Consider the following 23,373-nt stretch of genomic DNA (forward strand, 5'->3'; position numbering starts at 1 on the left):
ACTACACCATCTTGCGTTGTATTGTCCCACGGGGATTTTTGTTAAAACCTCGTCTCTTCAATTTTTTGATAGTTTTCTCTGACGAAAATGCTTAAATGGAATGTGCAAGCCGAGGTTGACCTTTTATTCATCATTAAACCTCACCTCACGTAAAATATAGTATGTGAGAAGCAAGTAAAACATTTTAAAAGAAATATTGAACATTTATCAAGGACAGTGCTGTAACATTGAAAGGGGCTGGGCTGGGCTGGGGTGTGCGAGGGTAGAAGATGAAGCGACTGAGATCGTTAGAGAGGGTGGGGAAAATCAAGGGTGCAATGTGTTTTTTGTGGATTGTATGAAAACTACTGTAAAATGAATAGGTTAGCCTGTTATATGTGGTCAGGTACAAGAACATATTTAGATACAAGCCCGTTTTCAGCAAAAGGAACATCCAAGAGATAAAACGCCCCGCCAGAAACAATAAAATCAGTACTTTATATTTAAAAAAAGCTTATGGGGAGGGGTCCCCTGAGTCTAGACGTTAATTTATTCAAAATATATAAGTGAAAAAAATTTAAGTACGTGTCCTTTGCGACTATTTACAAATTTTATTTCTTAAGCAATGTGCAACATTAGCAGGATATCAGAAAATACAATTTGGTATCTACTTCACATATAAACAAAAAACTTGGTCAAAAAAGAGGAGGCTCTGGGAAATTAATAAAGGTGTTAGGAACATATGGAGGGATTGAGGGACAGAATTCCAAAACTTGGGGACTTGGCAGCTGAGGGCGCAGCTGTTGATGGTGGAGTGGCTACAATTAGCTGCGAGGGGTCTGGGCAAAGCTCATGGAGGGATTTGATGACGGGTATATGAATTTTTAAAAAGAGGCATTGTTTAACCATAAATTAATTTAGGTCAAGAAACACAGGAATGATAAAAGAAGGGGACTTGCTGTGAATACGAATTAGGCTGAAGTTTTTGGACGTTAAGATTACAGAGTGCAGGACAAGGGATCCATTCAGCAGACAGCGCACTGGAATTGTCAATCTGGAGGTAACAAGACCTGACTCAACCTGGCTCCAAATTCCTACAATATTTTCCATACCAGATCCAAGCCAAACGTCACTATAAATACAACAATCCCAAACATAGTATGGTTCTGTTTGAGGATGAAAAAAGAACTTGATCAAAAACACAAATATACTCTCAACAGCTCCAATAATTATATCTTTTCAAATATCCTATTTTAGTGAGAGTACTGAGCAGGTCATCAGGATCCAGACACAGTACTGAGCCAGGTTGTAAGGGCATGAAATGGCTCAACCTAACCTAACTTGGACCCAACACACCAATACTGACTCAAACTCATCATACATCGGAAGGTCCCAGTGGGTTCTAGGATAACTGAGGCAAAAGTGGAATCAAAGGACATGACAGGATGAAAAAGCCTCGCTGGTTGTAGCAATGAAAAACAGAGAAGGTTGGAAACATTCAGCCTGACAAACAGCATTTGTAGAAGTGATAGTACAGATGTGTTCATGACAGCATATGTTCCTTCTCTCCACATTTATATTTAAGGTTCACAAATGAGATCATTACTTTAGAGAACATTTTTACATTATTGCATTTGGTAAAATAACATGTCAGAAGTAAAGGTTAATCAAATTAATGTTTGATGCACCATCAATAACTCTCAGAGACGTGGGTTAAGGTAGGCTTTTATTGGCTGGAAGAAAGCACAAACAGCAAGTGACCACCACACAACATCCTGGAGACTGAGGGCTGGGCTCAGGCCTCAATCGCCTTTATACTGGGGTCTGTGGGAGGAGCCATAGGAGCAGTCAGTGGGGTGGGGGGGCGTCCAGACAGGTATATGTAGTTCACCACAATGTTTTCAGTGGCAAATATGTCAATCAATATGATTACCACAGCCCCTGGCTTTCTCTACTGACTGATGAGGCCACACTCAGGTTGGAGGAGGAACATCTCATAATCTATCTGGATAGCCTCCAGGCTGATGGAATAAACATTAATTTCTCTAACTTCAGGTAATTTCATCTCCCTCCCCCTTCTCTTCTTATGCATTCCCAATTCTGGTTCCCCTCTCACCAATTCTCATTTGCTAATCACCTATCACCTTCCTCTGGTGCCCCTCCTCCTTCACTTTCTTCCATGTCTGCTGTCTTCTCCTATCAGATTTCTTTATCTTCAGCCTTTTACCTCTTCCACCTATCACCTTCCAGCTTTTTACTTCACCCACCCACCTTCCCTGTCACCTGGTCTCACCTCTCACCTGTCCCTCCCCAATTATTCTGTCCTCCTCTTTTCCAGTTTTGATGAAGGGTCTCAGTCCAAATCATCAACTTTTTATTCCCCTACCCAGAGGTTGCCTGACTTGTTGAGTTCCTCCAGCATTGTGTGTGTGTTGCTCAGAATGAATGGGAATGAGATAAGAAATTTCTGAAGAAGTTTATCGTTGTTTTAATTTTCAGGCTACCTTGTTTGCTTGGGTCACGTATTGCATTATCTTATGTAAAATAATGCTAATAAATAATAAATAGGTAATGTATTATTTATTAAAAGAAAATGAAAAATCTCACTTTTATATAATACTCTGTCATGTCTTCTGGGCTGCTTGTTGGAGGGATTATTCTTTTATTCCAGAAGATTGAAGAGCAGTCCTTGAGCTAGAGCAGACCAAGTTGAGAGGCACATCAAAAATTCCAGAGCACCAGGGACTTGCATTGAACTAGCCACCAATTTATTTCTTAGAATTAGAAAACAAATCACCAAAAACATTTGTTTGTATGAATTGGCTACAATATCTGAATATATTTGTGAATCCTGAGAGCATTAAGATATTGGAGAAATCTGAGTACTTTCTTGCTATTTTTCAGTCTCATTAATACCCATCTTTAAAGGTAGATATATTTGAAGATCACTTATGCACAGCAATGATACTAATAATTTAGAACATTTTTTGGAAACTCAGTAAAGGGACAGGAGTTGATGTACCTTCACAGTAAATCCATATTATAGTCTCTCTATGGTGAACGTATACTTCTCCCAGATGCATTGGTAGGATTAAATATTCTCTAGAATGCGGTCTCACTGGGAATCTATATGGGCTGGGGTATAATCTCTAGCACGGTGCAGTCTAATTCTTGTATACCCATACACTCAGAAACAAGTCCTTCCACCCACCATGTCCATCTAGACCATCTATACTACTCCAGCACTCTTTCCATAGCCTTCAAATCTTTGTCCGTATACTAACTAAGTGTTTTGAGAGTACGTGCTTCTACCATCTTCTCAGGCACTGTGTTCCAGAATACAACTATCCTCTAGTTATAAAGGAAAGCTTCCGTCTCTTGTTTGTTTTTTGTACTTGATCATTACATCTGAATTATCTATATACATAGACTGTCTGTTTCTAACTTTTTATCATTCAAAGGGGATCTGAACCTATTCTTTTTAAGTCCATTATTTTTATTTTGATGTGGTAATGGAACACTGCTCACACACTTACTTAGAAGAAAAATTTAGTGATTTTTCTTTGTTCTCATTTGCCTACATTACAATCCATTGCCACTATTTTGCTCATACACAAATAATATATTTGTAATGTTATGGTTCTTTCAGTATTGTAAAGCTTTGTGCCAATGACAGTTCTGAATGTGTGACACTGCTATCATCTGGGTTGTTCATAAATACAATGAATAGTTGAGATACTGACACAGGTTATCAGGGATACCACTAGTACCACCCTGCTAATGAGAGTATCTACCAATTACACCCATTCTGTGTCCTGTCAATAATCTGCCAGAATTCCTTCGTGTACGTCTCAGCATCAAATTTCCTTCATTAACTCTCCTTTGAGATTGGATGGGATGGTTTTACATTTAATATTACTGCATAAATGCTATGTGTTATTGTTGAGGTCAAAATCTGCCTAAAAGTCCGGAACTAAGAGTTCTGAAGAGGATTAGTTACTGCTAATGATTATAGATTCTCATAATGACATCTTCTTTAAAGTGTGCCAAGCTGTGCTATCCCATGAGAATCTGTGTTTGTATCTCTATTCATTTTTATTTATTAGCAGTGTAGATGACAGGATAGTCGCATACTCATATTGTCAATGACACAGAGATAGCCGATACTAAAAGCAATGTAGATAGAACCATGTGCCTGGTGTTGGAAAAAGACTGCTCTAACACACTCAGCATTTATTTATACCTGGCAAAGAACATTGTTCATCTAAGGATTAAATTAGACACCAAATATAAGGCAACTCTGTATCACAATCCCATTTACCTCAATTTTCTGTTATTATTGAGATATCCTTTTTATAAGGTAAAAAAAACAAAGGCATTAGTATCAGAAGATGATTTTCTAAAAAGTCTTTTACCATAAATAATTTGAATAAAAATCAAATAATTCTGGATGGATTTTAAAATCTGGATCACAGTAGATAAATGGACTGATCAGGAAGCTATAAATCGACTAATAGAGCCTTGCATTATGAAATTTTATTATAATAAACATAAACAGGAATATCTTTATATAAACAAATAAAATACATTCCTTTCACCACTTATTTTACATGGATGACATAAAACTCACAGATTAAAAAAAAATCTTACTTTTTGTAGCACCAAGTCACATTGTCTGAAGTGTTATATCTTATATAATGAATTTGTGTTTCAAACCCATATCTCCAGTCACATGCTTTGGTTATTTTAGTACTGGCCTACTTTGCTTTTAGCCTTGATGAAAGGATATATCTTGTAACTATTTCAAAATATTGTGCATCATTCTTGCCTCGGCTGCAGAAGAGATGAATTATTAGGACAACACCTTGGAGCAGGCCAAGCTGACACCAATGAACATAGAACAAGCAACAGAAGGGACATTCAGCCCATGATATTCTACCGATCTCAATACCTATTTATACTAAATGTTCTCTTCCTATGTATCATCTATATCCTTTCATTGCCTTTGTATTCACGTGTCTATCAAAAGCCTCTTAAATTCCACCAAAATACCTGCTTCCACTATTACCAATTCCAGGCACCTATCAATCTCTGCATAAAAAAAAAATCTTGCCCCTCACATCACCTTTGAACTTCTCCCCTTCTAACTTTAAAAGCACATATTCTACCCTGACTGTCCACACTATCTATGTCTCTCGTAACTTTAAAAATCTATTAGGTCTCTCCTCAACCTCAGATGCTCTAGGGAGAACAACCAAAAAGTTTATAAAAATAACAATGGGCCAGAGTGCAGGAAGGAGACGGCAGGCCTAGTGACATAGTGTTAATGACAACAACCTTTCCCTCCATGTCAGAAAAACAAAAGAGCTGGTCATTGACTTCATGAAGGGGGGTGGGGGGGTTAGCGCACATGCTCTTGCTTACATTAACAATATGTTTTCCCCTCTAGTTGGGATCGTCACATACTTTTTCAAGAACCCCTCTTGTGCAAAATTCAAAGTAAATGTATTATTGAAGAATGTACAGCTTATGTTTCCATTTACTACTGTAAGATTAATTTTCTTGCAGGGAAAAAATACAAACTATACATAAACAAAGACTGAAAATAACCCATGTGCAAAGGAAGACACAACTGTGCAAATACAGAAACTACTGAGAACATGATCTCTGAAGTGTCCTTGTAAGCAATGGGAACAACATTGTCTGAAATTGACAGACTGCAATGTTGTTGGACTCCAGAATGGTTTTAATGTAGAACTGTCCAAAGGTACAACTTTCCAGTCTTCTAAGCTAAGATTTAAACTCCTGCTAAATAGCATTATTGTGATGGATGGTGTTTTGGAATCAATTAGTTCCACTGTCAAGAAATGAATTAAAGTGAAACTGTAAGAGGAAAAAATAGGTAAAGCCATTTATCTGAACAGAAAGTGAAAACCATGTAAAGTTATCAAAGTCAGGAGATGTAAGATGCTTGATGTGGACAGAACAAAAAGATTTTCTACAAAGATGTAGCAGCATCCTTACTACACTGGTGATGATTGTCAGTAGTTCCATTATGACAATCAACTGGATAGAAAGAAATTTCTTTAGAAATATTCAATATTCTAAAAGAAGCTGTGATCTTTAATATTATACTTATTATTTTAAACTGGTGTTATATTACCAATATAAAATGTTTCTTTATGTTCATTTACAAAAGCTCAACAGCAAGAGAAATAATTTATAGCTAGATACCAATGGAACATGCACCATTATTTATTTCATATCAGTAAATATTCACAATTAGACAGACCCCTATTAATCTATGTGCCCAGACTCCAATGTAACTTTTTTCAGAAGCAGCTGTGCCACAATTCTGGTTGATTATTCAATTAGTATTAAGATTGATGAACTCGTATCATACATATCAGAATTGGTGTAACAAAAAATGCAGCCCTTTGAGAGTTGGGTCACGTAATTTTCAATTCATTAATGCAATGTGAGCCTTGAATTTGTAGTGTTAACTTCTGCTTTCACAATCTCAATGTGACAATGTATGAGTTCATGTATAGACCAATTTATTTGACATATAAATGGTACAGAAGTCCCATTCAGATTGCTAGGCTAGTATTTGTGACTTAGACATCACTGCAATAGCTCAGCCATTACTCTTGAACACAACAACTCACTAATGGATAAAAGACCCGTCACTAGAGACTGTCATGGGAATTTTACTTGACTCAGTAACAGCACTTTTTACTCTGATTCAGAAGGCTGTGGGCTGAAGCTCTTGTCCAAGACTCGAGTGTATAATGTAGGCTGACACCTCTGACCAATAATCAGTGTGATCTGATTTTCAAATGGAAAACTAAACCAAACACCTGTCTCCCACCTCAAATGAGACTAAGGTATTTTCAAAGAGCAGGCACAGATACAATAGCTTGAGTGGCTTTCTTCTGCTCAGTGTGATTGTATGATAATAACAGTAGCAGCACACTAAAAAGTAAAGCTGTTCATTGACTTTTAAGTGGTTTGGGTATGCTTCAGGTTGAAAGTTATGCCCTATAAAGATTTTTTTGCTTCTTGCAAAGAATAGTAACATTAAAAACAGAAAATGGCTGTAAGGGTTGGAATATTTTTATTTCCTATATTTCCAACTGACATTACTTTAGTCCTAGTATTAAAAGAAAGGCATAGATTACCAACTGGAAAATGTAAGCATGAAAGTTGATTGTGAATATATCAAGGCAGAGAGTAATGTTATTAGATAATTTCATGATGCCCAACAGATATTAATTTTTGAAACTGTGAATATCATGATTCAAAGATATACTGCAGATTCTACTTGGAATGGATAAGCTTTTCAAGGAGTTGTCATTTTACCATTCTGAATGAAATATGTATTTAAAACACATTTATATCATGTTTATTCAAACAATATAAAGCTTATATTTACAAGTATTTTAAAGATATTTTAACAATGCTCAGAAAGATATGATTTGTTAAAAGGAACTAAATTATTGGAGTTTTTTTTATTCAGATTGGTTTACAGCCTTGTCTAATTGTACGCTTTGTTGTGGGTTTCTGGGAGAGGTATTCCAGCTGCCCCTGAATCGGAATTGCATGCTGACAATTAAGCTGTCTGCTGTTTCAGGCAGCTGCTGTCTCAGATCAGCTCACAATAGAAAGGAAGCACTGCACGTTGGTTTCCTCTGTTCACAGTGTGTACATCCTTAAAGGGGCTGTGCTTCAGAATTTTCTGTGCTGGAGCTTTCTAAATCTTAGCCAAATCATCGGAAAACATGTAAAATGGGAGGCTACATGTTTCTGGAGAGAAAATCAGAAGGCAAGCCCCTTCAGGCTTTTAAGGGGCTATGCATATAGTGCAGAAATGGCAATGTGTGTAGTTATGAAAAAGAAGCAGAATGAACCAAAAGCTTTAAGTGGCTACATTCCAATCAAACTGCCTTGCAATATGTTTTTAACTGCATTCATTCTGTTCTTTCTTATTTTGAATTAATGGCACTAATCTACAATTTTGTACTGTCTTGCTGCAGATCTTTGAGTAGAGTGCCTATTTTAGGAGTGAGGGTATATGAACAATAGTGGTCTGCCTCTGAAATTCCCACTGTGCATAAATTTTAATTATTAATACAAGTACATTGCACCATTAATATTGAAGACATTTTACAACAATTTTCAAGGTAGTGGTGGGATGGAGTTTGTCTAACTGGAGGTCTGTGACCAGTCGTGTTCTGTAAGGATTACTGTTGGGATCTCTGTGGTGTATTAGATCTGGATGAAAATTTAGCTAGTCTGGTTAGTAAGTTTGCAGACAACACAAAAATTAGTGGAGCTGCAGTTAGGGAGGATGGTTATCAAAGGATATTACAAACATGTCTGCTACATTGGTATTGATTATGGCACCTCTGAAGTCGCCTGGCACATCATCCTGTTGTCCAATTTGAGAGATGATTGGGCATATACTCTATAATTTAGAAGAATGAGGAATTATCCTATTAGGTTTGGCAGTGCCATTATGAACCAGAGCTTATAGTCTCAAAGTAAGGGAATGGTCACTCATTGCTGAGGTATGACGCAATTTCTACATCCAAAATCTAGAAATTCTTTGGAATACTTTCTCCAGCTGTTAAGTCACTGAGTATGTTTAAGGCTGAGATGAATAGATTTGGATATGAAGAAAATCAAGGGATACAGGGAAAAGGAAAGCGGCGATACGCTAAAAGGTAATTGCAACCATACTGCATGGCTGAAAACAGTGGAGAGGTTATCAGAAAATTCAGGTCAGGAGAGACAATGGATCTTTTAACTACATTAACTTTCTACATTGTCCTCTTAAACACACTCAGGGTTGATGTTATTCTATTCATTCTGCTGGGAAATATGTGACATATCACATATAATAAAGGCCTCTTTACTGATCAAACGTATCCTGAGAGAGGTAAAGTATATCTGCCTACCTTTGAATCTTTGTCGAACAGTCAGAAGATGGAGCTTTGCTTCACTTCCACTGCTCTTCACATTGATAATACATGACATTATCCTCTTGACCCATTCCACAATGGGGGCATGAAAGAGAACAAACAATTCTTTCAGGCTCACTGTAGCAATTCGTTTTCTGCTTGCACGGATTGAAGCTGCAATACCAGTGTCAATTTTCATTGACATTCTCGTTCTTTCATCATTTACTGGTGCACAGAAAGATTCTGTAGTATTCTAACCTATCATGAAGAGTCCGTACAGCCCACTCAGGAGACTCCTTCTTCACTTAGATCATTTGTACAATTTGATATGGAGGACTATGGTCCAAGTGCAGGTGGATGGGACTAGCAGAAGATTGGGTTGGCATGGAATGGATGGGCCAAAGGGCCTGTTTCCCTGCTGTGGTACTTTATGCCACAAGACTCTTTACTATTCTTTCCATTACGCTTTGTACCCTTTCATTTCCTGAATTTGCCATGGTCTTTCTTTGATTTCAAGGAAATTATTGAAATGGCAAACAGACTCTGTGTTTTCTCTAATTAGTTCGGTGCTCTGGTGTTTCCACAGTGATAACATGATCCCTTTTCCTAAAGATGCTAACAAGTCAGGTAAACAAGTTACACTTTTGCTGGGAGATATTCCAACTTCTACACTTGCTTCACCATTGTCTCCACCACTTGCACAATAACAAATGCTTGTCTGAAATAAATTTTCTTCTCACTAAACAGTCGCATAGTGGATTTCAAAGTTATGTGATTCTCAGTGCTACTCCAAAATTACAGTATCCTACTGACAGCATGCAGAAACTGATCTCAAATCTATGTCAAAATCTCCAATAGTTTCACCTGCTTGTTAATTCCAGCTGCTAAGCTTTTACTACTGAACTATGGGCCTGACGGATTGGCACACTAACATTCTTCAATAAGTTTAATCAAATATTTGAATATCTTGCCGTCTGGTTTGACTAGAGCCAGCAGAATTTTTATCATAAACACAAGAGATTCTGTAAATGCTAGAAATCCAGAGCAACACACACAAAATGGTGTTGGAACTCAGCAAATTAAGCAGCATCCATGGAGAGGAATAAGCATCCATGTTTTTGTTTGAAACCTTTCATTAGGACTAGAAAGGAAGGGGGAAGAAGCCAGAAAAAGAAGTGGGGGAGGGGAAAGATTACAAGCTGGCAGGTGAGGGAGGGGGACAATGAAATAAGATGCTAGGATGTGAAAGCTGGAAGAGGTAGAGGGCTGAAGAAGAAGAAGGAATCTGATAGGAGAGGCAAGTGGACCATGGGAGAAAGGGAAGGAGGAGGGGCACTAGAGCGAGGTGATCAACAGGTTAGAAGGAGTGAAATGGGAGCCAGAATGGGGAATGGAAAAAGAGAGGAGTGAAAGGGGGGAAATACTGCCAGAAGTTAGAGAAACTGGCACCTGTGAGGAGACTTGACTACAAAAAGAGAAGCAGGACTGCTAAGATGAAAAATACCATGAGCTAAAAGACATACTGTAATCAAATAAGGCCATAAGATATGGAAGCAGCAGTAGGCCTTTCAGCCCATCGATTCTGCTTCCGCCATTCAATCATAGGCTGATCCAATTCTTCTAGACATCCCCACTCCCCTGCCTTCACTCCATACCCTTTGATGCCCTGGCTAATCAAGAACCTATCTATCTCTGCCTTAAATGTGCCCAGTGACTTGGCCTCCATGGCTGCTTGTGGCAACAAATTCTACAGATTTACTACCCTCTGACTAGTAATTTCTCTGCATCTTTGTTCTAAATGGACATCCTTCAATCCTGAAGTCGTGCCCTCTTGCCCTAGACTCACATACCATGGGAAATAAATTTGCCATATCTAATCTGTTCAGACCTTTTAACATTCGGAATGTTTCTATGAGATCCTCTCTCATTCTCCTGAACTCCAGGAAATATAGCCCAAGAGCTGTCAGACGTGCCTCATATGGTAACCCTTTCATTCCTGGAATCATTCTCGTGAATCTTCTCTGAACCCTCTCCAATGTCAGTATATCCTCTCTAAAATAAGGACCCCAAAACTGCACACAATACTCCCAAGTGTGGTCTCATGAGAGCCTCAACATCACATCCCTGCTCTTATATTTATATCTCTAGAAATGAATGCCAACATTGCATTCGCATTCTTCACAACTGACTCAGCCTTTAGGGTATCTCGCACAAGGACTCCTAAGTCCCTTTGCATCTCTGCGTTTTGAATTCTCTCCCCATCTAAATAATAGTCTGCCTGTTTATTTCTTCCACCAAAGTGCATGACCATACACTTTCCAACATTGTATTTCATTTGACTTCTTTATTCATTCCCCTAAATTATCTCAGTCTCTTAGCAGGCTCTCTGTTTCCTCAACACTACCTGCTCCTCCACCTATCTTTGTATCATTGTGAAACTTATCCACAAATCCATTATAGTCCAAATCATTGACATACAACGTAAAAAGCAGCGGTCCCAACACCAACCCCTGTGGAACTCCACTAGTAATGGGTAGCCAGCTAGAATAGAATCCCTTTATTCCCACTCTCTGTTTTCTGCTGACCAGCCAATGCTCCACCCATGCTAGTAACTTCCCTGTAATTCCATGGGCTCTTATCTTGCTAAGCAGCCTCATGTGTGGCACCTTGTCAAAGGCCTTCTGAAAATCCATGTATACTACGTCTACTGCATTTCCTTTGTCCACCCTGCTTGTAATTTCCTCAAAGAATTGCAGTAGGTTTCAGGAAACCATGCTGGCTTTGGCCTGTCTTGTCATGTGCCTTCAGATACTCTGTAATCTCATCCCTAACAATTGATTCCAACAACTTCCCAACCACTGATGTCAGGCTAACAGGTCTATAGTTTCCTTTCTGCTGCCTCCCACCCTTCTTAAATAGTGGAGTAACATTAGCAATTTTCTAGTCATCCAATACAATGCTGGAATCTATCGATTGATAATGCCTCCACAATCTCTCCAGCTACTTCCTTCAGAACCCAAGGGTGCATTCCATCAGGGCCAGCAGAGATATCCACCCTCAGACCATTAAGCTTCCTGAGCACCTTCTCAGTTGTAAATTTCGCTGCACAAACCTCACTTCCCTGACACTCTTGAATGTCTGGATGCACAATACACATTCAGTTCCTCTGCCCTCTCTGCATCTCTCATTACAATATCTTCAGCATCATTTTGTATTGGTCCTATATCTACTCTTGACTCTCTTTTACCCTTTATGTACTTAAAAAAGCTTTTAGTATCTTCTTTGATATTAGTCATGTTTCCTTTCATAATTCATCTTTTCCTTCCTAATGACCTTCTTAGTTTCCTCCTTCAAGTTTTTAAAAGCTTCCCAATCCTCTAACTTCCCACTAGCTCTGGCTTCCTTGTATGCCCTCTCTTTTGCTTTTACTTTGGCTCTGACTTCACTTGTCAGCCACGGTAGTGTCCTTCTTTTGTTTGAAAATTTCTTCTTATTTGGAATATACTGTATCTGTCTTGCACTTCTCTCATTTTTCACAGAAACTTTAGCCATTGCTGCTCTGCTGTCCTTCCTGCAAATGTCCCTTTCCAGTCAAATTTGGCCAGCTCCCCTCTCATGCCATTGTAATTTCCTTTATTCCACTGAAATAACAACACATTGGATTTAATTTTTTCCCTCTCAAATTTCAATGTGAACTTGATCATATTGTGATCACTGTTCCCTAAGGGTTCCTTAACCTTAAGCTCTCTTATCACCTCCAGATCATTGCACAAAACCTAATCCAGCACAGTCGATCCCCTAGTGGGCTCAACAACAGGTTGTTCTAAAAAGCCATCTCTTAGACATTCTATAAATTCTCTCTTGAGATCCAGAACTGACATGGTTTTCCCAATCCACTTTCATGTTAATTCCCCAACAATTATAATGACATTGCCCTTCTGACACATCTTTTCTATCTCCTGCTGTAATTTGTAATCTACATCCTGGCTGCTGTTTGGAGGCCTGTATACAACTGCCATTCGGGTCCTTTTACCCTTTCCATTTCTTAAACTCAACACCTTCTAATCCTATGTCATCTCTTTCTAATGATTTAATATTATTTCTTATACACAGAGACACACCACCCCTTCTGCCTACTAACCTATCTTTCTGATACACCATATGTCCTTGGACGTTCAGCTCCCAATGGCAGCCGTCCTTAAGCTAAGTTTCAGAGATGGCCACAACATCATATTTGCCAATCTGTAGCTGAATTTCAAGATCATCCATTTTATTCCTTATGCTGTGTGCATTCAAATTTAACACTTTCAGTCCAGTGTTTGTTGCTTTCTGTTTTAACTACACCACACCTCTATCGCCCTGTAACTCATGTCACTGGCTGTAATTAAGCCTCCTCTCCTGCCTGGTCTTTCTAAAATCTCTGTTGCACGCTATCTTTGATTTATTTCTGTTTTCCTCTTCATCAGCCCTTACCACTCCGGTTCCCATTCCCCTGCCAAGTTAGTTTAAACCCTGCCTAACAGCTCTATTAAATATGCCCCTAGGATATTGGACCCCTTTGGGTTCAGGTGTAACCCATCCTTTTGTACAGGTCATACCTCCCTCAGAAGACACCCCAATGATCCAGGAATCTGAAGCCCTGTCCTTACACCAGTCTCTCAGCCAATCATTATTATGACTGATCATGCTATCCTTGCCCTCGCTAGCATGTGGCACAGGCAGCAATCCTGAGATTACTACCCTAGAGGTCCTGCTTTTCAGATTCCTACCCAAATCTCTGAATTCTCTTTAGGACCTCCTCCCTTTTTCTACCTATGTCATTGGTACCAATGTGTACCAAGACTTCTGGCTGTTCACCCTCTCCCTTCAGAATACTCTGCAGCCGATCTGAGACACCCCATACCCTGGCATCTGGGAGGCAACACATCATGCATGTATTTCTATCAGGCTGATAGAACCTCCTGTCTGTTCCCCTCACTATGGAATCCCCTATGACTACTGCATTCTTCATATTCCTCTTTCCCTTCTGCACCACGGAACCAGGCCCAGTGCCAGAGACCCGATCACCATGGTCGTCCTCTGTCAGGTCATTCCCTGGATTGCATCCAATATGAGATGATGATGACTGAGGGGGATGGCCAAGGGGTGCTCTCTACTATCTGAGCTCTTCCCTGACCATCACACACTTATCAAACTCCTGCATCCTCGGGTGACTAACTCCCTGTAGCTCCGCTCTATCTCCTGCTCACTCTCCCTAATAAGCTGTAGGTCATCGAGCTGCAGCTCCAGATCCCTAACATGGTTTCTCAGGAGCTGCATCTCGGTGCACACGTGGCCATCTGGGAGACTGTAAGATTTCCAGTGTAAAGGGGGTTTCTTCTTTTTTCTCTTTGTTACTGTTGGGAAAGGGTTTCTTCTTTTTGTTAACTAGCAGGAATGCTAATTTACTGATAACGAGAATTGATTGTATTCCTTTGTAAACCAAATGGGGATTAATGTTCTTTCTTCTGAGTCTGTAAGCTTTTGTTGACGGGCTTTTGGGCAGATCGGCGCGAGGGGGTCGAGAGAGAGGATGCAATGCTGTAAGCTGGGCGAGGATCGGACCCCAAAGGGGGGTCCGAAGCCGGGAGCTACTCCGAGGAGGGGAGATGAAGCTAGATGTGCTTGGTTGACCACTCGGAGGGTCCTGAGCTGCGAGTCGAGGAGTTCGGAGGGGATCGAATGGTAGCCAGAAGACTTCAGTAATTGAGCTCCAACAGTTGTGCACGAAGTGGTTTGGACTTTGATAAGTTTGGCGCCTTTTCTTTATTTTTTTCTCTTCAGATATACTGTATCGTTATTAATCACTTAGTTATAGTAACCTTTATAAATTGTACTCATTTAATCGCATATGGTGTACTGTCTGTTTTTGGGCGAGCGGGGACATCACACAGCATCCACACCAGCTGATTACCCAGTTTGGCGGGGCCGAAGGCTGCTCCCCCTAGACGAGAATAAGCTGAGCGAGCCTGAGGCAACCCAGGGAGTTACATGGGAGACTGGAAGATTTCCAGGATACCCACATACGACACCCAGAGCAAAATACTAACCCTACTGAATGCTCTCTATTCCTAAAAAAAATGCAAAGAGAAACCAGAAACGAAGTCCACCGACCCACTGACCTTGCTGAAGCCTGAATGAGCCAAAGCCTGTTGCAATACAACGACAAGACATTCTATGATTGGCAGTTGCAACATTCCTGAAGGGAAAAGGAACACATCAACAAGCACTTGAGGCAGCGGTCCAGTCAAGAAACCTAAAGAACAAGGGGATAGAATGGAAATTTAGCAAATTGCTAACAGGAATAACATGCATAGTGACAATGATATGTCACCATCTGCTGTGCAAATGCCAGTGCCCAGGATTGGAAAGAGAAGGGGGCTGTAAGGTCAGGCAGCTCCATCATGGACACTATAGTCTCCCCACCATCTTCACAAGGTGATGCCTTACCATTCATCATTAAGAGTCCTCACCATCCAGGATGTGGCCACTCCTCATTACAAAAGATTAGCTTTATTTGTCACACACACATTGAAACATACAGTGAACTGTGTTGTTTGCATCAAATCAAATCAGTGAGGATGTACTGGGTCACACTTCCAACACCAACCGAGATCAGGGAGGAGTACAGGAGCCTGAAAACGCACACTCAAGAGTTTTGGAACAGCTTGTTTCGCTCCACTATCAGATTTCTGACTGGTCCATGAACCCCATTAACTCTAATTTGCTCCATTATTGCATTTCTTATTTTATGTATTGCATTGTACTGCTGCCACAAAACAGCAAATTTCACAAAATGTGGTATCAGTGATAAAAAAACCTGATTCTGATATTCTTCAGCACTGTCAAGATGATCTATGGTACAAACACCCAAGACCTCAAACAGGTGAGAGCCAGGAATAAAGGGGAATATTAAGCACAGTGATTCAATAAATCCCTGCTGGAGGGATTGCTTCAGACTTCCTCATCCATGACTCTGTGCTTGATGTGAGTGGCCTTGACTCCATTCCACAGCACTCTATTCAGCTCAGCCTTGCTTTTGCTCCAGACAAGTTGCCAAGTCTGTATCCTGTTATGAATGTACCACAGCTCTGAGGGGCCAAAGGGGTGGGAGCAGCCCCCTCCTTCCGGAGAATCGCAAGAGCACTATTAATTCTGGTCTCGGACCCAGGAAAATGAGAGTCAATGTAACGGTTTTGGCCATTGCTCTTAGAGACACCTGTGCTAAGTGTATGACCCTGCTACGTGACAGCTACCACGGATATGGACAGCCTCGGGCAATGTGGGGATGGGGATTGCATCACCCTACTTTGATGGACATCTACAACTCTGCAAGTCAAGATAAAAGGGGACTGCAAAAGGTGGTACCCCAGAGAGACGCACCAGAAGGACTCGATCGCTCAACGTTCCCGTGATAGCTGGAAGCCATTCAAAAACCACGTGTGCTCCGTAACTCCTTTGCCTGGGGAGTGGGTGGCTGATAATACCGAGAAGGACTTCGAGCTAATAACAGGGAAACAATGCTCCCCTGATTCAACGGTGTTGCTTCATCAAAGGCCCGGGCAAGTTTTTCTGTTTTTCCTCACTCTCTCTGAAACACGTGAAACCCAGCGATTCCCCAAAAAGACTGAAGCCTGCAGACTTCTGAGTGACTTTTATATTTCCAACGGACAAAATATATTCCCCTAGACAACAGTCGAGATTATTTCTTAATGATGATTATTGCTATACCCGCGCTTTAGGTTGAGTTTTGCCGATGTATCTGTTCTGAATGTTTGTATTAACCTTACTTTTGTGTCCCCCTTTATGAATAAAACCGTTCGAAAATAGTGCCATCAGACTCCAACAGACCTCTCTATCTTTGCTGGTGAGTTATCCAGTTACGGGATACTTAACAATCCCAACTAAAATATACCAAAATCTTGTAACCAGGTAATCCTCCCTCTGAAATTCTAAACTCAGTATGGGTTTCAGTTATGAATCTATAATTTAATACACCAGAGGGTCTCAGAAAAACTGTGATAATGACTAGCTTTAAGAAAGAAGAAAAATCCAACTATATTGATTATGGAAGGGCTGCTCAGCTCTCTGGTGCAATGTAGCTTTGGTACACTGATTGTGATCTTCGCTGTCTCCAAAACAAAGAGCAGCACAGTAGTGTAGTGGTTAATCTAACACTATTAATAAGACCATAAGATGTAGGAGCAGAATTAGGCCATTCGGCCCATCGAGTCTGTTCCAACATTTCATCATGGCTGATCCATTTACTTCTCAAGCCCATTCTCCTGCCTTCTCCCTGTAATCTTTCACATCCTGACTAATCAAGAACGTATCAATCTCTATGTTAAATATACCCAATGACCTGGCTTTCAAAACTGCCTATGGCAATGAATTCCACTCACCACCCTCTGACTAAAGACATTCCTCCTCATCCCCATTCTAAATGGATGCCCCTCTATTATGAGGTTGCACCCTCTGGTTCTAGGCTCCCCCACCATAGGAAACATCCTCTCCACATCCACTCTATCTAGACCTTTCAAACATTCAACAGGTTTCAATAAAATACCCCCTCATTCTTCTAAATTCCAGCGAGGAAAGGCCCAGAGCCATCAATTGCTCCTCACATGATAATCCTTTCATTCCCAGAATCATCCCCGTGAACCTCCTCTGAACCCTCTCCAATGTCAGCACATCCTTTCCAAGGGGCCCAAAAGTGCTCCAAGTGAGGCCTCACCAGTTCATCTCAGCATTACATCTTTGCTTTTATATTTTAGTCCTCTTGAAATGAATGCTAACATCACATTTGCCTTCCTCAACACCGACTCAATCTGCAAATTAACCTTTAGGGAACCCTGCACAAGAACTCATAAGTTCCTTAGATTTTTTAATTTTCTCTCCATTTTGAAAATAGTCTACACTTTTATTCCTTCTACCAAAGTGCATGACCATACACTTCCCAACACTGTATTCCATCTGCTACTTCTTTGCCTATTCTCCTAATCTGTCTAAGTCCATCTGCAACCTCCCTGCTTCCTCAACTCCCTGCTACCTGGCCCTCCACCTATCTTCATATTGTCCACAAACCTGGCCATAAAGCCATCAATTCATCCAAATCATTGACATACAGCATGAAAAGAAATGGTCCCAACACTGACTACTGTGAAACTCCACTGGTCACTGGCAGCCAACCAAAAAAGCCCCCCTTCATTCCAGTTTTTGCCTCCTGGCAGTCAGCCAATCCTCTATCTCTGTTAGTATCTTTCCTGTTATACCATGGTTCTTAACTTATTAATCAGCCTCTTGTGCGGCATCTTGTCAAAGGCCTACTGAAAATCCAAGTACACACACCAACAGGTTCTCCTTTGTCTATCCTGCTTGTCATTTCCATAAAGAATTCCAACAGATTTGTCAGACAAGATTTTCCCTTAAGGAGACCATTATGACTTTGGTCTGTTTCATCATGTGTCTCCAAGCACCCCAAGATCACATCCTTAACAATTGACTTGTGCATCTTCCCAAACACTGATGTCAGTCTAACTGGCCTATAATTTCCTTTCTTCTGTCTCCTTCCCTTCTTGAAGTGTAGAGTGACATTTGCAATTTTCTAGTCCTCTGGAACCATGCCAGAATCTAGTGATTCTTGAAAGATCATTATTAGTACCCCTACAGCTACTCTTCAGTCTACAATCTCTTCAGCTACTCCTTTAGAACACTGTGGTGTAGTCCATCTGTTCCAGGTGACTTAACTACTTTCAGACCTTTCGGTTTTCTAGGCACGTTCTCCCTAGTAATAGCAAACTTTTGGTATCCCCTTTGTCCTCTTTATTGGCGAGCTTACCTTCATATTACACCCCCCAGGGCTCTTTGGTTGCATTATGTTGGTTTTTAAGTTTCTTAATCCTCCAACATCCCACTAATTTTTGAGCTATTGATTGCACTCTCTTTTGCTTTAATGTTGGCTTTGACTTCCATTGTCAGTCACGGTTGATTCAAACAGCCTTTAGAATTATTGTTTGGGATGTATCTACCCTGCACCTTCCAAATTGCTGCTCTGACATCATCCCTGCTAGTGTTCCCTTCCAATCAGTTTGGCCAGCTCCTCTCTCATGCCTCTGTTATTCCCTTGACTCCACTGTTACATTGATACATCTAACTTCTCCCTAAAAGAAATTTCTGCCAGTGTCTGTAAGGAGTTTGTTCTCCCTGTGACCATGTGGGTTTCCTCCAACATTCCAAAGACATATGGGTTAGTGGGGTAATAGGTCATATGGCTCGTTGGGCTGGAAGGGCTTGTTACCTGCTGTAACTCTAAATAAGTAAATAAACATGCAGTGAGTGGCATGAACCACCTGGGCCAAGCCTTTTCCAACCTCGTTAACCTGTGTGTGACTCCGTCAACCAAGAGGGACTGTGCAGCACTCTCAGATTTTAAATGTTCTTCATGTAACTATGCAAGCCATGTCCTAAACTACAGAGCCACAGCACAGACATCCTTGGTGAGGAAGACTGTCAAAGGAAGATACATCATTCCCCTACACTGGTTTTTCAATCTTACTGACTGGTTTTGTTATTGGTAGATAATGGTTTATTATTAACATGCACCAACTCCAATAAAGTTACCTGGAATGGAGCTAATAAAAACTAATGTAAAACCATGGCATCTACACTCTGAACCAAGGTTACCCAAACCTCAGTAGCTGAGTTGCATTATGCAGATGACACTCACATTTGCACAGGCTAGGAAGCCAATGAGTCATCATAGACTTATTCGCAGTGACATTCATGCATCAAAAATGAATATGAGAAAAACACGAGAAGCTTGGAGGAGCAAGGGAATTTAGTCTTTTTATGTGGAAATCAGCAGTTAATTCTGCTATTTACCTAATGTTATTATGTGCAACCTCTAGGCCTCTTTTTTCTGCCTTTTTCTCCTGACTTCACGGTGAAACATTTAGCTTACCAGGTACATATTGTTTATGCGATATTCGTTATGGATAATTGTCACTTCAAGGTTGTTACCCCTTTAAGTGTTACTTGCATAACTTTTATATGGGCTACAAAATTGTAGAAGTTTCCAGAGACAATCTGATAAATTCATTGAAATAAAAAGTAAAGGTTGTTGGAGCTCCTGAGTTTGTCAGTACTTCACACTATAGTTAAAAAGAGAACCCAAATACCATGTACCTTACACGGACTTCCACAATATCCATCAGCAGCCTTATGGTGTGATATCATTTTCTATTAATAATCATTTCCTGTTTGTACTGATGTGCTCTAATGACTGCATCCCATGATTGTCTGTCACGCTTTGCATCTGAGAAAGACCAGTCACGGGTGCAAGGCTCCAAACTAAGTCCTGCAGTCTGCTGAGATTAGTAGTGAACAAAGTTCAAAGTACAAGCAAAATTGTGCTGAATAGAGTGCTGTGGAATGGAGTCAAGGCCACTCACATCAGGCACAGAGTCATGGATGAGAAAGTCTGAAGCAATCCCTCCAGCAGGGATTCATTGTCTTCCTGGAGTCCATACACAGCCTTGAGATTCATCTTCACAAAACAAAGAAACACAAAAGAATCCTCAAAAAGGAACGACACCACAAAAACTATCAAACATCCAAGGTGTGGAAAAAAAAGCAAACCGTGCAAACAATAAAAAAAGTGAACAGATATTACACAGAACATGAACCACAAAGTCCACAAATGTGAGACCACAGCCACAAAGCCAGCTCAGAGCTGCAGCCGGTCTAGGAGCTCGGTTCCAGAGTCAGTTCAGCACAGAGGTGAGTAAAGCCTCATGGTGTAATGAGCTGAACACCGGTTCTACCTTTGCCACTCGCCTGGATGCCTTAATCTTTTTAATCTGGCTCGGTGCTTAGATCGGATAATCATTGGTTTGTTACTTGTTCCTGGGCCTGGGTTCTGAAGCCTCAATCCAGTCTTACGTCCACTATAACAATGGCTGCTGTGGCCATACCTACATTCAGCCCCAGGAGAGATATCACCAGTCACTGGCTAGTACAACTGTCAGATATAGACTGAGAGGTGGAGTAAGTGTTCCCCTGGGGCACACTGAAAGTCATATTAATTTTTTGTCTCCGGTGACTTTGAGGCCTTCTCAATGGCATCAGCTTCTTCAGTGCTGCCTTTTTCAACTCCCTTCTCTGCTGTTGGTAAGGGAAGTCTAAGATTTGTACCCAGTGACAATGGAGAAATAGCATATATTTCCAAATCAGTATGGTCCGAAGAATTGTTGTGAATCTACTGTCTCTGTCTTCAGTTTAACCACCTCTCCATGTCATGCTATGCAATACCATTGATCTAAGAGGAGGGTAGATGATTTAACTCATGGGACACAGAGCTGCAGGGGAACATATTTCCCCTCTGCTCCAGCATGGAAGGAACAGCAAATTTGCTTTTACTCTTCTCAACCATATGCTGTCTGATAGTTGCAGAATATATGATGCTAAATCTGTAAGCAGGTGATCTCTGAAGTATTAACCATTCTGTGGAACCAGTCAAGAGAATAATGAAGTTAAACGGTTGACTGTTACTGAAAATGCATAAAATTGGACTCAGATATGACTGTACAGTTACTCCTAGAGCATGCAATGTCATCTTCCATAAAGAATATTTTCATTTTACCTATATTTCCTTTCTCTACTTAGAAGAGGCAGATATTCTACTCCCTGCTAAACAATATAATCCAGTTAGCAATGTGTAGTTAAAAGTGTTGTTTATATTCACAAACATTAAACTGTCAGCTTGGATCTACTCCAATTTGCCTGCTGGAATGGCAGGTCCACAGCAGATACCGTCTCATTGGCTCTTCACCCAACCGTGGAACATTTGCACTGCAAAGATGCATGTATCAGGATGCTCTTTATCGATTACGGCTCAGCATTTAATACCATCAACTCCTCAAAACTAACCAGTAAGCTCCAAGACCTCGGCCTTCTTTACCTCCTTGTGCAATTGGATCCTGGATTTCCTCACTGGTAGACCCCATTCAGTTCAGACTGGCAAAAACATTTCCTCCACAATCTCCATCAGCACAGATGCAGCACAGGGAAGTGCTTAGCTCCCCTGCTCTACTCACTTTACACCTATGATTGTGGTCTAAGTACAGCTCTAACATCATTCAAGTTTGCTGATTGTTGTGGGCCATATCAAAGGTGGTGATGAATCAACATATAGGAAAGAGACTGAAAATTTGCCTGAGTGGTGTCATAAGGACAACCTCTCACTCAATGTCTGTAAGACCAAGGAACTGATTGTAGACGTCAGGAAAGGAAACCAGATGTTCACAAGCCAATCCTCATTGGAGGATCAGAAGTGGAGAAAGTCAGTAACTTTAAATTCCTGGGTGTCATTATCTCAGAGGACCTGTCCTGGACCCATCATATGAATATAATTGCAAAGAAAGCACAACAGTGCGTCTACTTCCTCAGGAGTCTGCAGAGATTCAGCGTGTCATCAAAAACCTTGGCAAACTTCTTTAGGTGGGTGGTGGAAAGCGTATTGACCGGTTACATTATGACCTGGTATGGGAATACCAATGCCCTTGAACAGAAAAGCTTACAAAAGGTAATGGCTTTGGCCCAGTACATCATGGTTAAAGCTCTCCCATCCATTCAGCATATCTACATGAAACGTTGCTAAGTTCTTTTCTCACTGCTGGCACCAGGTAGAAGGTACAAGTGCCTCAGGACTGGCACTATCAGTTTCAAGAACAATTACTACCCTTCAATCATCAGGGTCTTGAGCAAAAGAGAATGATGACACTCATCTTGCGTTATTCCCACAGCAAATGATCTCACTTTAAGGACTCATTATTTTGTTACTTCATGCTCTACTGGATCCTTCATTGATCCCATTTATGGTTACTTTTCTATTGATTTGCTGAGTCCGCCCTCAGGAAAAAGAATCTCAGGGTTGAATGTCCTGATATGTATGTACTCTGATAATAAAATTTACCTTGAAGTCACAAATAACTGTTATTTTTTCAGCATGATGATGATGTGTTGTTTTTTTTTACAAGGATGACAAACTTGTCTGAGGTTGTGTTCCACTTTGACCTGAGCACAATAACCTAGTTTGGCATGCTTCTACAATACAGCTGATGGTAGCACATTTTTAAAGTTTCCTCAGATGGACATAGAAAATCACGGCGTAATTTTGAAACCGAGCAGGACCATTATTTTCCTACCCAAAACTTCTCTATTACTGACATCAAGCCTTTGTCCCAAAGCTGTCTGTGGGACGCTGAGAGACCATTAACCGGGTCGTTATAGGCCGTGAAACAATTTAATAAGTGGCGACCGGCTCCCATGAAAACGGCGGAGAGGGCAACCCCGCTTTCACCGCCTGGAATTGCAAGTTGCTCCAGCAAATGGG

General features: G+C 40.6%; 1 long non-coding RNA gene across 2 annotated transcripts; it reads right to left on the reverse strand.

Annotated features, from left to right (window-relative positions):
• Positions 1 to 2,585: 2,585 nt before the first annotated feature.
• On the reverse strand, positions 2,586 to 23,169 carry LOC132406922 (uncharacterized). 2 transcript variants are annotated; one of them, XR_009516311.1, is made up of 4 exons: positions 20,166 to 23,169; positions 15,104 to 15,237; positions 8,940 to 9,024; positions 2,586 to 2,673 (listed from the first exon to the last, which is right to left on the reverse strand). It is a non-coding gene; the product is annotated as an uncharacterized LOC132406922 (long non-coding RNA). The 2 variants fall into 2 exon arrangements; XR_009516312.1 differs by having other exon boundaries at positions 15,096 to 15,237.
• Positions 23,170 to 23,373: the final 204 nt, after the last annotated feature.

Source organism: Hypanus sabinus, chromosome 17 (assembly GCF_030144855.1).
Source record: "Hypanus sabinus isolate sHypSab1 chromosome 17, sHypSab1.hap1, whole genome shotgun sequence".
Classification (NCBI taxonomy): domain Eukaryota; kingdom Metazoa; phylum Chordata; class Chondrichthyes; order Myliobatiformes; family Dasyatidae; genus Hypanus; species Hypanus sabinus.